This window comes from Halyomorpha halys, unplaced genomic scaffold (assembly GCF_000696795.3).
Source record: "Halyomorpha halys isolate HHAL.00 unplaced genomic scaffold, Hhal_1.1 Scaffold134.1, whole genome shotgun sequence".
Classification (NCBI taxonomy): Eukaryota; Metazoa; Arthropoda; class Insecta; order Hemiptera; family Pentatomidae; genus Halyomorpha; species Halyomorpha halys.
In genome coordinates, this window is record NW_027107159.1 from 1,375,334 (window position 1) to 1,392,366 (window position 17,033).

Below are 17,033 nucleotides of genomic sequence, written 5' to 3' on the forward strand. Positions count from 1 at the left end.
GTCGATTTCGTGAAATAAAGTTCTACTTCATTAATAACTTTATACTTAATACAGAGCTTATTGTTAATATTCAATTATAAAATAAAAACTGCTTTAGGTAAACCATATTCTCGACAAATTAAACTTAACGAAACGCCTGTCTGAAGTTTAGAAGACGTCATCGTGAATTCTTGCTGATTACTGGACTATGTATAAAATACATAGTCTTGTCTATTCTTGTTGATCTCCAAAAGATTGAGGTTAATATTAAAACCACTACTTTCTCTATAAGACGCCTCTTCTACTTTAGCCATTTCAAAAAAAAAAAATGTCCAGAAGGACCAGCTGTTGAGCCGAAAATAGAGAGAGCATGTTGACACAACAGCTAATAGAAGCGGAGCTTTGAAGACTTAGATTAATTTCCAGTCCATTAGAGGATGGAGGGGATGATCCTGATGCTGTGCGTGCGGCAGAGACCGAAACTTCCCACGGAAGGCTATCTAGATGGCGATGGCGCGTGCCCCTGAAGGGAGTGCCTTTGTGGTCATTATCTCTTTATTGTAATTGCATCGGTGTACCGTTACCTCTGCTGCGTTAGATGTCGACTGTGGGGTAAGAAGGAAAGGGAAGTTCCGATGTGGTCACATCATGTTTCTAATTCCTTCCTCTTTTTATTTTATTCATTTTTTAATCGATATACCCTTAGATGAAATTGCTAAGATCTAAATATGGACGTGTGTTGATGTAATTATTGCTTCAATAAATCCGAAACTAATTATATGATAAAAAAGTCAAAATATTTACACAAATATGTGTTTATTTTACATAAATATGTTTATCTATACCTCTAAAACATAGAGGTAATGAGACCCTTAAACATATATATAATTGAATGTCCGGCATACAAAAAAACAAGAATTATTGTTCGAAGACCTAGAAATAATTTTTAAAAAAAACTATTTAAAAATAAAAGAACTATTTCGGATTATTATTTTTCTTAAAAAAATAACTCACCAGTCATGTGCCTCTCATTGTAAAGAAATTTTTTTTTATCCCGTGATAGTAACAAAATATTTATTATGTTTTAATTCTGATTGACTCTCAAGTGGTCTCTTATTGGCATTCATTGTTGTGTAGAAGCGTCCTGATGGATTGCTTCAAGCCAAATATCCCGCCCATCTTGACCTCCTTACCTTCATATCGTGAGATATTGATTGACCAGTCCGTGCAAGCTGTTTACCGATCTCCTCCATGTGTTAAGGCTCTGATCCCAAATCGCTCCTGTATTTGTTCGTAGGACTTACCGTTCAAATCCCTAGATTTTGTTTTCTAGGATACCTGTTTGTGCAGAGGTCATGCAGCCGTGTATGAGAGCTGGGCTTAATCATGGTACTGTACACTCTTAGCTTCAGATTTGTAGAGATTTTTCGGGATTTGAGTATTCCTGACAGAGAGAAGGCTTCATATATTTTGTTTTATCTTCATTTACTTTAGCACTTATATAATCAATAATAGTATCTATAGTGGTTCTAAACATAAATTATAACTTATTTTTTTTATTATATAATATTTTTTCCTGATTTACAAATTTAGTTGGAATGTAATAACAAATTCTTTTTCAATTCACGAAACATGTACCTCATTGCAAGCATAATAAGATATTAAATAACTTATAAAATATATTGCTTAATTTCTTATACAAATATTCTATTTAATTGATAAGTATTGTGTTTCGGAATCGATACTGATCGATGCCTATTAGATATTAGATGAGGTCAATTTTCTTCTATGGCCGGCAGTGGACTTCCGCTCTCCTATTACATCTTCCTGTTTGAGCTTAGTTGCTAGGCAACGTATTCATTGATTCGACTTGGAGGAGGTCTCGTTTTCGATTTATTAGCTGATTGTTCAAGTGTACATCGTCGGTCAAAGCCAAAATGGCGTATTTTTGTATCTTAGATTTTGCTGCATTTCAGCCTGATTTTTTTTTTTTTTTTTTTTCAAAAAGGGCAAACTGAATATGTTACGTAACTAATTGAAAATACAAAAGATCAACTGACTTTTATCGAAATAAAAAATTGGGTACTGCCTTATATCAGCAACCAAAATTCAAAACCAAAGTTCTGAGAAATTTTCAGATACGCCACTATGGCATTGTGCCGACGATACTGGGGAAGCCTACGTTTAGTTCTTCTTCATTTATATATTAGTGATATAAATTAAGATTAAAGAAAAAAAACTTTATTTCAGATAACCTCACGGAAGATACTACCTTCTTATATTTGGTGCATCGACTTTCAAAATGGGATAAATCCAAATGGATGGCCTTTTTTTTAGCGTTACGATCTCCTCTTGTGAAATTGTGTCATGTCGTTCATCGACCAACCTACTCACTGAAATTGTCCGTTCTAAAAGACAGATGAAGACGCCCTCATGGAGGGCGGGAGTGGCGGGTTTGATGCCGTTTTTCGATTTCAGGGGCTTTTTAAATGTAGTCCAAGGTAGTGGATCTGATCGACAGGGGTAAGGGCAACATTATTGAAGTATACTGTAGGGCAGTCAGTAGGTTTACGACGTAGGGTAAAGGTAATTTGATGAGATTTGAAGGGATTTATTTTAATCCTCCAATTACAACACCATTCTTCGAGGGCTATGATATGGGATGCAATTAAAGGGTTATTATTAACAGCGAGCACACATATGTCATTGTTATTAAGGGTAAATATTTTTTTTATAAAATTCCAGCTCTATACTTCACTCTACTCTGGTCTATAATGTATTTTCAGCTCTTGCATCACATCCTTTATCTTCAAAGGGGGTAACTGCAACTCCTGGGCGTTTTAATATAATTTTGTTTGTTTAAGTAATTAATTTATTTTTTATTAAAATTTATAACATAGTTGATATGTAATTAGTAGCAAAGGAAATGAATTGTATAAGGGTGTATTCCAAAGCAATACAGTATTTATTTTGCATATTATATTTATGAAATAAAAACTTTTATATATTAATTTAAAATAATTATTTAATTGATTGATTCAGTAATTAAATTATTACGTTTTTTATCTACTCAACAAGAAGATCTAGACTGTTCCAAAACCTATTATATAACGCCGTGATTTAGCTTAGTCAGTTGTATACCTATGTATTAATTTATCAACTGGTTACTGGTTATTGTTATTTACAAAAAGTACAATATTCCTGAGGAGCTATTAAAAGAAGGAAGAAGTGAGAGAGGCATATTGACAGTTAGGTAAGCCTATATGGGCGCGTGGCCCGCGGACCGCAAGGCAACTCGATACTATCGCTACATCTGATGTTGAGTGGCATTGGATACATTGCTGTGGTCGGCTCCGCCCGCTTTGAGATCTGTCATTCAGGGTTCGACTTCAATGTAGTCCCAGTTATATTGCGGTTTCATCAGATACGATTTGGTTCTCAAGGGGACCAAATCAGAAGTACATTGTAGTAGGGTACTAGAGCACAAAGAGAACTATTAACAGCAATAATAAAGATAATTTTAATAATGATGGAACAGAAGAGTTGTGTATATATATATATAGATAAGTTAAGTATTGGCGAAAGCAAAATGTCAAAAAAGAGAAGAAGGAATAAGATGTTACACGTTTGAACTGCTGTAACATACTAACTTTATTGGGTTCGGTACATCTCTTTATAATATACGATCAGCTGATCTCCTCAGTCAGCTGACATCGAAGTAACAGCTGACTAAGGCTGTAACTTTTATATATATATATATATATATCACTTCAAAAAGATGGTATTCCATTACGATTATTAGGATTTCTCACAGTATGTTTTTAATTTTATAGGTTATTTCTGGATGAGTTTTCATTAATATAATAAGATGTATTGAAATAACTCTTCCTTATTTAATGATTCATAAATAAAACAATTAAAAAGATGTACATTGAAACGTAGTAATTAAATAAGAATACTATAAGGTTTTAGACAAATGATGAAAACGGAAAAAAAAATAACAGATAAAAAAAGAAGAAATATAAAATACATCACAAACTAAAATATGGAAAAAGATGGACAAAAATAAAGAAAGATAACGGACTGGAAGGATTGAATTGAAAGTTAACTATAGCAGGATGTTATAGGGGAGTAATGGGGATTATGGAGATGAATTTAAATAACGAAGAGTAATTTCGCTACAATTATTAATAGAATTTTTTTTTTTTTAAATCATTAAATCTCATGAATCACTAGGAAATGAATGTTAGACTGACCAGCAAAGTATTATTTTCCTATCGAAATAATATTAGCTACAACATTTTTTGTGTTCCCTGAATAGTTTTGAAATTTGGATTTATCCCATTTTGAAAGTCGATGCCACAAATATTAGAAGGTAATCATTTATCTCTTCTATCTCTCCTCCTGAAACCGATTTGCGAATGGGTGGGAATTTTAAGGATATAGTATCCTAACAATTGTTAATGAATAACAACTGTTATTTTTATTTAGTTTCTAAATTCGTAGTTGTTAGTTAGATTTGTCGTTAAAACGGTTACACAAGCACAGTGAAGGTAATGTTCTGTTTTCTTTATCAACAATCGCCATTATTTTGTCTTTAGCTCTTCTTTTTATGAATTTTGAAAGTGTAATACTTGAACTGCTAGTCAACTAATTTTATATTTGTGTAAATCATTTTTGGTATTATATTATAAAACTTTAGATTTCAAATCCATTGTTATTCTCAAGAACAGCACAAGGAGTGACATTTGGGACTATTTTACAGAAATAGATCATGAAAGGGCCTCTTTCAACTTAATTCCTGTAATTACGTTAGCAAATAATAACTTTCTTCGATGAACATAATAATTTCTGAAATAATCAATTATAGAAATAAATTGAAAAATAATTTATTTCGAAGAATTTCTGGATTAATTCATAAAATGCTTCATTGTTTTCATATCGATTATTTTTACCAACTATTAAATAATAACGGGAGCGAAAACTAAAAGGATGGTGTTTTCTGATTTCGTTAGTTCGTTTTATGAATTTTTTTTTCAACAGTTCACGAGCATTAATGTTTTTGTGAACAAATAGTTCACTTAGTACTAAAACATAATTTAAGTAGCTTCATTATTTTTTTAATGTTTAGATTTCGTATTTTTCTTTTTTTGTCTGATTTTTCTGGACTATGAAGTACATTGATTATTATTGGTTTATTTTGTGTGTTTTTCGTACTTTTCTTTATGAAAGAATCTATAGAACTCAAGAGATTTCATCATTGTTCCTATCACTAGAGTGCTACCAATGGGTAGGTTCTCTACATGCCTGTAACACTCCATTTTAACTAAGATCAAATTTACTGAATGTATTATATAATATAAAGTTGTAAATTTCACTAAAGATATTAAAAAAAAAATCATTGTCTTGTTATTATCTTATTATTTATCTTGATTATTTTCCTTAATATTTTTTTTTTTTATGATTTATTTATTGTTATTGGCAACTTTATTATAAAAATATATACAACAAGTAAATTTGCAGTTAGTGATAAAATGACATAATACAAACATGTGGAGAATCTACCCATTGGTAGAACTCTAATCCTTAAATTTAAATTGTTATTTTAATAATCCCAGAGCCGTCTTTCTTAAGATATTGATTTTTATTAACACACAATAGCTGTAATTTTCAATCGAATTGTAGAATATTCAATTAAAAGAATAACCAAGAATATCCTTGAAACATTGTAACTGGATCAGAGAGGAGAGTTCTCCAGCCAACTGAGCAACGTCGCCATGGAGGCTAGTTCCGTAATTGGATAGTGCTGTAGAATTGAACGTTTTCACACTTGAGTTAGTTCGATATATCGAATAATAATCGACCAGTGCACATTGTATAATCTCATGTTTGGTATGGCAATTTCGCGAAAAATACGAATATTTCCATGAATATTTTTCTCTCTTATTGGCTTCCTAATGAGGTCTACCAAGTTGGTATGCACAGTTATTAATTTTTTTAGGTATTAATGTTTTAGTAAAACAAAAAATGTCTTTCTGTTTTCATGCAGGCATACTAATCTTAGTTAATCTCAGTAAAAACGCTTCGCAAATCACAGATATATCAAAAGTTATAAAATTAATAGAAATATATTAACAGTATTCTTAAAGTGATATGTTCCACTGGATGAGTTTCGTTCAAGTAATTAGATAAGTTCTCTTCTTTATTTAATTTTTTTGTATTTTATTTAATTACATCTAATAACGATTTTTTGGAGCTATCACCTCATTATCAGGTATCTGGAAACAAATTCACAATATTCATACTATCCATACAACAATTAATAAATATACCATAATTTTATATTTAAATTTAAAAACGAATTAACTGATTAATTATACCTTTTAATATCACATTTTTTGTTCCCCTTATTAGTTTTAAATTATTAACATTAAACATATTGTTGTCAATTATATAAAAATAATAAATTAATTTAAAAACATAATTATAAATAAGGAGATCTTTACCATTGATGGCAAATAGATTACAAACTAAGTCTATTCTTCCCTACCTCTGTTCCACAAAAGATGACTAATCTATTAAAAATATTTTTTTAAACTATATTACATCATCACACTATTGTATTAAATTTACTCCAATAACCAATACTACTGTACAACATTAAATTACTAAATGATTTAGCATATCTATGTAATGTATACGTTGATTTTTGGTATTTGTCTTAAAATTAATAATGTTGCCAATATTTATTAATTAGGATTCTTCTTCTTCAAATTAAAAAAAAAATTGTTTTATATTTATAAATCGTTGGATGCATAGGATGAATATTGTAAATTTGTTTGTAGATACCTGATGGTGGGGTAGCGGCACCGAAACGTCGTTATTAGATGTCATTTAAAAAATTAAATAAAGAGAGGACTTTCTATTCAATATTAACAGTATTAATTCCGAGTTACGATTTTCATAATACAAGAGTAAAAAATTAAAATATACATAAACTTACAGTTTATAAGTAGCAACATTTTATTTTTATTTTATAGAAAATATTTGACCCTAATATTTTCTATAAAATAAAAATATAGTCATAAGTAAATTCTGTCCTTGATCAGACATTAATTTATTATGTGTTCAACACTATTATCTATAACCTTCCATCTTCCTGGCAGTTAACAATTCCTTCCTAGTAAAATGTGGCTGGTTTGGACTGAAAGAAGCTTTTGACCTAAGCCTGCGTAATTTACTATTCAGAATTGAAAGTTTTTTTATTCAAAAACTCTTCATTTCAGAGGTTACAAAAAAATAGGTTAACGTATCACACAAAACAGTTGACAAAAGAATAAATGAAGCCTCGCCTATATATGTAGATATGAACAATAGATTCTTCTTGGCTGCATCGGAATTTACTTATGAGTCGATCTCATAGTTTAAAATAAAATCTCTTTGTTGTATGACTTGAAAAAGACAAGCTTAAACTATTCAAAACTTAGTGGACGAATACTTTCTCCCCTGGATAGAACCTCACCACTGGCCCTTCAACTTTCAAGTTAGGCCAGTGTAGAGAGAACTCTAGAAGAGAGAAATTAAAGAAAAAAATGTATTCCCAATGTTACGGCAAGCAAAAGAAAACATGGTACTTGGTGATCTTGTTTCTTCCAAATACTTCGGCATGCATATAAACGTTATTAGATATGACTTATCCTAATACAAGTAGTTGCTAGAAAGAGAGCTTGTATAAAACCAGAACATGCATTTCTCACTTGTCACATTTAATGGTAGACTTAGACTGAGGTTTTACTAGTTAGATCACTTAGGTTTGTTTAGTTAATTCTTGTAGTATACCACACAGTATTGAAGAAAACAACAAAAAAAACTGTTTTCATGGTTTAGGAGGGATATTTGAAAAAGGCTTGAATAGAGAAGTGTTAGATCCAGAGAACATTGATTAATGGTGTTGTAACTCCTAATCAGGAAATGTTTGGAAAAAAATTAATTAGTAGGGATGAAGACTGATGAAATTGGAATTGAATAAATATTTTTCCTATGCTTGAAGTGGTGAATGAGTGGGACAGGCTGAGTAGAGAGGTTTCTGATAGTTAATAACTGATTGATCAATGAATGATTTTGGCATATGAAGAAATACGCCAGGTGGATATGTTTCCATATTTTGATTTTGCCAACAGTACTGTCCACTATCAGAACATCAAGGATTGTTATAAAATTAAATATTCCAAATTTAATTTTATAAACAATGTTGCGTTGTTGTTCACAATTTATTATGAAACTAGCATAATATTATTATATAACTAAAATTATTATTTTATTTTTATTATTTTGCTCCATTATTTATTAAAAGCTTATACAGCCTTTTAATTTCATGAACATGTACTTGAGAATAATATCTGTATATTAAAAATATGATATGGATGAAATAATATTACATTATAAAGAAAATATAAACATAACTTGGCTAAATGATATAAGAAAGAACCGACTGGCTACTGAAGAACAGCTGGTAATTATGTGGACCAGTTGGTGATCTAGTAAGGCGAGCCTAGAGCAGCTAAAATAACAGAGAGGCAGCTTGGTCTCTTGTAAAACAACTAAACTAATTCGTATTGTACTACAGGATTCCAGAATGATGTTATACAATAGTATCCCGATATGGATTAAACAAGGATATCCATATCGGATCATTATATGATGGTCAATGATCTGAGGATTAAGTATATTTATAGAGAGAGAGAAATACTTTATTTATCTATGCTGCCTAAATACATTAGGTTGCTATCTCACACAGCATACTTATCAATCCGTAATCGGACATATATAAATTACACATACATGGTATAATCATAAAAAAAAGAGATACAATAATGGGATGTAATAAACAATTTTTTTCATCCCTACAGTTTCCTTTTACAATCCATTTCGGTCTCTACAACAAATACAATTGTTTCATTCCTTCCTATTTTTCTTTTTCATTTCTGCTCCCCCAATTTCACCCTTTCACAATTATTCAATTCACCCGATCAACAAATTCACCCTCCTAGATCCTCTTCAATGACACGCTAAACAAATTCAATATTAGACGGTAATGTGAGATCAGACCATCATTCATAGTCACAGCAGTAGATCAGTCTACCAAGAACAAACAAATAGATACATTTTACGAGAATAAGACTAACACATAGATTAAAAGGAAAATATAATTAAAAAAAACCGGTTACAGGAAACACTTGAATGGATGAATAAGTTTTAAAAAAAACATACACAAAAAAAAAATATATTTATTTTTTTTCAAAGCCCCTATTTGAAATAAAGTTTTTTGTTTAACAGTGTCTGTGTAGTGTGGTTTTGTTTTTATTTGAAACAATGTTACGTTTTAAAACATGAATGTAGTGAATGAGTATTGACTTTATTTGAATTAATCTGTGTGATATTTAATGGAATTATCTATATTATCTAAATCTATCTATTGAAATAAATCTAGATATTTAAATTATCGAGATATTCAGTAATCCAATAAAAGGTTAGTATTACTCCGTCACTATTTCTTCTGGGTAGGAAGTGTTTACATATTTATATAGGTTTAAGAATTAATTTTATTTTTTACTACAGGATTGAAAAGACAGGAAACTACTCTTCGATTCCGATTATGACAACAGTTACTAGACAAACGGTCTGAATTTCCGACTAATTACAAATTACTCATAGGATTAAATTTATATAAATTTTCCAGTCTATTAATTTATGATACTTTATATTTATTGGTTAAAAAACTCGTATTTTAATGTATGATCAAGTATTTGTTTCTTTTGCTTATCATTTCAAGGCGTATTAATTTTTATTTTACAGTTATTTTACCCTTCCTAGTTAACCCATGACTATCCCAAAAAATCATTTTATACTCCACTCATTCCTGTCAAAAATATCCGTTACATAGGAATACGCCTGGACAATCGACTGACTTGGAGTCCTCATGCACTATTGAAAAGACAGGAAACTGCAGGTCGATTCCGACTACTACAACACTTACTAGACAAACGGTCTAAATTTCCGACTTATTACAAAAGACTTATTTATATGACTATAATAAGGCCTATCTGGACTTACCGAGTTCAGCTTTGCACTTCACTAAACCTTCGAATCGCTCTCGTATCCAATCCTCACAATCCAAAATCCTTAATGGTCCTTACTTTCTACAAATCAAGTCATCCATCAGGACTTCAATGTTCCATATGCTGCGGATTCGGCTAGAAAGAACCAGATACAAATCCTTCCAATATAAACCACCTTTCTAACCTGGATTCTCTTTCCTTACCTGATAATCCCTCTAGGTTTCTGAAAATAATATAGCCTCGAGACCTTCTAATGTAGAAATGTTATTAGAGTGATACCAATGGATAGTTTCTCTATATGCCTGTATCATACCATTATAATCTAACATCAAATTCGCTTGTTGTATATATTTTAATACAGTTGTAAATATCAATAAACATTTTTTTTAATAAAAAAAAAATAATTTTTTATTAAATTTTATTTTTCGTTTGGGAATGAAATCTATAATAATTGGGATAATACTTTTTCTCCCCATTAAGCCATAGTAGTCCACATAATCTGATAAAATAGAATATAGAGTCATTTTACACTGAGCTCAAAATTTGAGTCAAAGAAGACGAGCGATTTTCAAAATATAGCTGTCAAGGAAAATACTTTTACGCATGCCTAAGCAAAAGTACAGAATGGAGACTGATAATGTCGATACATACAACTTTCTTTATATGCAACCCCCGAGCTCTTTTCTAAGACTGATGAACTCGTCCAGTGCAGAAAATACCTAAGACAACATTTTTGGCAAGAACTGACACACGCAGTCGATAAGTACATTATTTCGTGATTTTAGGACTAATTATTAACTTTTTCACTACTTTCGTCATCAAAATTCCAAAATAGAGCAAATATTTTTCGTCTTTTGAGATCCCCTCATTTAGGACAACTGCTAGACTATCGTCAAAGAGAATGGTATCTGTATAGTTTTTGGTATTTACATAATTTTGAGAAAGGCAACTCCTTATGAGAGGGAATTTTAGATCATTCTAATGTTAATTTATTGTTGATGAAGGTCATTTCTAATCCACATTATTATGTTTTATTTTCTAAGTTATGTATTATTTAAAGTTCATTTCCATTAACGATGCTGTCAAAGAGTTCCAACACTATTCTTTGTAGTAAAACTTCTTAAATCTTTTAAGTATGCCCTGGTTTAGAGACTACAGCTTTAACTTTTTTTGGCTGGCAAAAACATAATAGTAAAGTGGCTAAGTGGTTTATTTACAGGTAAAAAACTGTTTCTAATAAGAGTGGAATAGTCGAGTTTTCATTCCTTGGTTCCATCACGAAATAAAAGTCAATCTACCCAGGCTGAAATCGAACCAGTTCTGTAGTATAGGGTCTTTTTTTAAGCCCGATAGAACTTGAAATTGTAAAAAATAACACAAAAAATTAAATTGTAATCAAAATTTTTTTTTTATTCGAAAGATCAATACGTGACATTAACATTTGAAAATGATTTCGGGCATATGGGCACCGCGGCTGTTCTTGACGAAGCGCATTCTGTAAAATTGTGTTCAGCGATGAGGTGCATTTTTGGCTTAACGGGTTTGTTAATAAGCAAAATTGCCGCATATGGTCGTGCGATTTGACACCTCTCGATTATTTCCTGTGGGGCTACGTGAAGTCACTGGTTTATGCTGATAAACCAGCAACAATTGACGCCTTGGAGGCCAGCATTGTTCGTGTTATTCGTGACATACGGCCAGCAGTGCTCGAAAAAGTGGCCCAAAATTGGACGTCCAGAATGCGCTTCGTCAAGAACAGCCGCGGTGCCCATATGCCCGAAATCATTTTCAAATGTTAATGTCACGTATTGATCTTTCGAATAAAAAAAAATTTTTGATTACAATTTAATTTTTTGTGTTATTTTTTACAATTTCAAGTTCTATCGGGCTTAAAAAAACACCCTATAGTTATGAGGTTGCTAATTTGACGCCTCAATTTTGGAGTTGAGGATTTAAACTAACATATTCGACTACAAGATAATGTTGGAAAAAAAAAAAATATAAGAGTATAAACGAACAAAATTTCGTACAAACTATCTCTTATAGCTCACTTTTCTCTTTCTCTCTTAAAAGCAACAAGTTAACCAGATTTTTATTTGAAAATTCGAATTATACCACGTTTACACTTTTTAGGTCCTAAAAAATAAATACAAATAAACGAGAGGATTGCGTTGATTTTGTACGAATTAAAAAGAGATTTTCATGAGACCAGCGAATCCATAGGAATTCTACTAAACTAAAATTAGATATTTCTCTCTATTATGTAAAAACGTTTTCAGTGATAACCGTGTAATATATATTACATACTCTCAATATCAATATATATAATATATATTAAATACTCTTAGCGAATTGAAAAATTAAATTCTGAACAGTTCGAAATGGGCGGCGTATTGAAAACTTAAAGCCAGGAGAGTTAGGAAAGGAAAGGAAGCACAATATTTATACTTATTGCACTATATTTAAAAAATAATACAATCTGAACTACAGAACACATATTAATTTGAGCAAAGTTACAAAATTAGCAAAGCAGAGTTACAAAATTTGAGCAACGAGAAGTATAATTAAATGAACATTTATATAATTTGTAAAATGGGTTTTGGTCCGCCGTAAGAGTTCAGCTAGTCTGAACAAAAAACTAAAGTATAAATCGATATTTTTTAACAGTTCAACTTGAATGTTCATATTTTTTACTAGCAATAATGCTTCTCTATTAAATAAATAATATTAATTAGTTAATGATTCGAAGTAATCATTTTGTCCATAATGTATTGTAAAAAGTGTTCGGTTACACTTTACTATTTAATTTACGAAATGTGTATTATGATTTTGCTAGTGAGTTTAATTTAGGGTTGTTGAATGTGGACATGAAATAAAAATATTTAAAAATCTTATTTCTCTCATTTGCAAATGTCTCCCAACAAAATAACGTCTGTTGTAACTTCAAATTGCAAACAGTGTAGTTCAGTTATAATCGGTCGCCGAGAGAGCTTGGTATTTCACCTCCAAAGAGCTACTAATGAAGTTAGTAAAAGAGGTTATATAACTCGAGATTACTGACGTAAGGTAATACTAGTTCTGTAGGGGTGGGTTGGTCTTCGATTTCATCAACCCCTCCAGCACAGATTAACCTTTACCTATTGGTCTTAGCAAAAATGTCACGTAAATGTATATTTAGTGACAATATATACTTTAATATATTTTGTAAACCTGAAGTGGCACCACAATGATATATAATGAGCTTTACATAATTTGAAATTTGACCCATAAATACCAAAGGTATAGGGAAAAATACGCTATGAAAAGTATTATTTTCAGAGTTAATATTTTATGATTGTTTTATTCATTACTAAAAGATTTGAAGGGAAACAAATTTAATTAGTGGTCTAAGGAGTCAAAGGAAACATATAGCACAACGCCTTTCCTTAGTAATTTATAATTCTAAAAAAATAGATTGTAAAATTCTATATGAATATATTACAATTCTAAAATAAAAAGAACTATGCCTGTAATTATATCTATATCTATATTTGCCGATATATTGTATATTAATACGAAAAAAAACTCTCATTAAACAGACTACTAAAAGATCAAAACCCTGACAGAAATTTGGACACTCAGATCAAACTTCTGTATCGAGGAAGCCGCTTCGGGAATTTTCCCGGAAAAGGAATGTCTGGAAAACTATTTTTATTTTTATTATTTTTTTAAAGAGAGAAAAGAACTATTATAAAGCACAATTTGTCAGGAAAGTGAGGCAGAGTAATATCCAAAAGACCAATAGTCTCAAATAGAACAGTCTCCGAACCAAACGGAGAGCGACGCTGGGTAAAATCTACCTGGCAAGATTTTAAAATGCTATCCTATGAAATAAGGTGTTTTCTTTTTTGTAACTCCAGGCCATATAGTATTCGTATGATTAAATTAAATTAGTTTAATCAATATAAATGAAATATTCAAGCCTTATTGATTCGGTTACTAATGTCCAAACGTTCATAATTAAGAGCTTTAAATTTTTCCTTCAATTGTAATTTAGATATATGACACTAATATTGAAAATAATGCTCCGGTTCCAGGACTCAAACCCATAGTTTTAAAGGTTTTTTTTTAATATTTTTTTTTTTCGCTGGGAGGAAGTCGCAATAGCTAGATTGATAATAGAACATACAAATACAACTCATTCATACCTGATCAATAAGCAACCACCGCCAAAATGTCAATATTATAATAGTACATTTACTGTCAGCCAGAATTGGGCAAAAATCAGCTATGGTTGAAACTAATAGTTAAAATTGAAATGGATACGATATTTATTTTTCAATGGTTCATTCATGAATATGGATCGTATCCATGGCAATAATGTGTATTAGTTTCAACTAAAGCTAATTTTTGCCAATCTCTGCTGTCAGCCACATCTTTCAGAAATGCCATTTGTATATCATGGAATTAAGCAGATTAGAAATAGGACCAGGTGTATCAGTGGCACTGAATAATGATGAAAAAAAGATTCGTGACATAAATTTTTTTAAAAAGGAATAACCTGTTAAACAAGATTTAAACCCTAAATCTAGACACATTTAAACATCTCATTAAAATAATTAATTATCTCAAATTTTAAGAGATCAGAATGTTGGGATTGAAATAATAATAATTAAAATTAAATAAAAGTATTTACTATTATATATTTAACAATTGAAGTATCGAGGGATATATCCAAACATCTTGGAAAATAAAATATGAAACATGAGCGTTGGGTTCGACGTCCTGGAGCCCTATCGAACTACAACAATTAATATTTCCATTAATTGAAAAACTTCGAAATGGACGGCGATTTGAAAACTTAAAGCCAGGAGAGTTAGGAAAAAAAGGAAGCATAATATTTATTTATATTCATTCTTATTGCACTATATTGAAAAAATAATACAATCTGAACTACAAAATACATATTAATTAGAGTTACAAAATTTCAGCGACAAAATTTAGGTTTACAAAATATATTAAAGTATATATTATCACCAATTAATATTTCTCTCCATTAAAAAAACTAAATCATTGCTCTTTTCTCAATTTAATATATAATTTTGTATCAAGATAAAAATGTGGATGTTGTTTGGTCAATATTATCATTATATTTTCGTCACTTTGAGTGTGTCGATTCGAAAATTTTAAATTATTCATTAGGAAACTGGTTGCCAAAACCTTGTTTAAGTCAATACCGAATGAACATTCATTTACACTTTTCCCTCATTCATGTTTCGACTTGTTTACTATACAAGTCATCTCGTTACTTACATGTTCACTAAGATTTAAGGTCACGATCAAGATGTCAACTAAATTGAAAAGTACAATATCATAATTAATCTATTGTTACCCCAAAAGATATTATCTGATTAGTGAAATCCGTTCTCGAACGATGGCCGCGGCCACGAACTACCTTCAACAGCTTCGCAACAAGAAGCCAGGAAGGTGTTCCTACAACAGGTCCAGGAAGCCTTAGGCTAGTAGTAGTAAATGGTTCCATCAATTAATTAATTGTAATAATCGGGAGTTTAATTACCGGAATTATTTCAGTAAACAATGTCTCAATAAGAAGATGGGTTTGTAAGTTTCCTAACTCTGTAATAGTAGCTATCGTAAAAATATCTATATTATAAATAATGAACGTTTGTGTGCGTCTACCACTTATAGGGTTCGCACAGTACTGAAGGCTATAAAAAAAATTGATAGGCCTAAAATAAATTCTGTCACAGTTTGTAGTTCGGGTATCGTATGCATAGATCTTTGTTTTTTGAAGTAAAGTATGTCTCAGGAGTCTGAGCATACTGCTCTGAAACTTTTCGAGCTTCTTAACTTTTGTAGGTGCTAAGTTCATCAGCATAGGTGCTCCGTAGAGTAGGGATCATTAATCATTAATTTATGTTGAGAAAGATTAAGAGAAGTTAGCTGGTAATTAAGCCTGTAAGACTTGGTCCTGACCTACTTGATCTTCTTATTACAGTGGCGAGCTAGTGTCAGGTGCCTATCAAGGGTGACACCCAGATAAACTATGCTGCCTGCTGGTCTATTCTCGCATCCTGCTACCCTATACTTGTTAACTTTAAATTTAAGTAAAAATTGGTATAAATTTATGTTAATTATCTAACTTTCGCTCTTCTAGTTCCCTTGCTTCCTCCACTGTGCATCACTTGTGAATAAGGACGTAACGGCCGTGCGGGTTTGGCCGTAGGGCCTAGAGCGCCCGGTTTGGAACGTTGTGGGTTCGATTTCCATCTGGGGCATTTAATATTTATTTTTTGGTGGTCCCATAAAAATCATTACCACTAGGCCCACTTGCCGGACTAGTTCACTCCACCAGATACCAATAACAATATTGTGTTATTGTTATTGTATACCAACCACAATAACACTTGTACCAATAACAATAACACTTGTGAGTACAACAGGAAAAATTGACATAGATTTATTGATAAATCCCGTAAGGTACATGGTTTTCCAGTGGAGTTTAATAAATACTGGTAAATTAGGACATAAAAATTAAAAAAAAAACTACAATATTAGGAAACCTCTTTATAAATTAAATAATATCCGTCCATTAAATGAATGAGGAAAATTTAAACAGGAGAATGTACATTATATTTTAGAATTACCTACATATTAATTTACTATAACCTTTGTAAAATTTTACATTTTATATATGAAAAATAATTTTTTTTAAATTATTCATATTCTTTTTTTCTTGATATAATAAGACATTTTACATTGTATATGTGTTTTTTTCAAGGATGAAAATGAAACGCTGGTTGCATAATATGGGAACTGTTGCCCTCAGCGCTGTCTTCCGTCAGTTTTTACAGTCAGATATCATCAGATCTGGTCGGAACCAATATAATTGTAGCCTACGATTGGCATAAAATATAAGAATTTTAAATAACGATA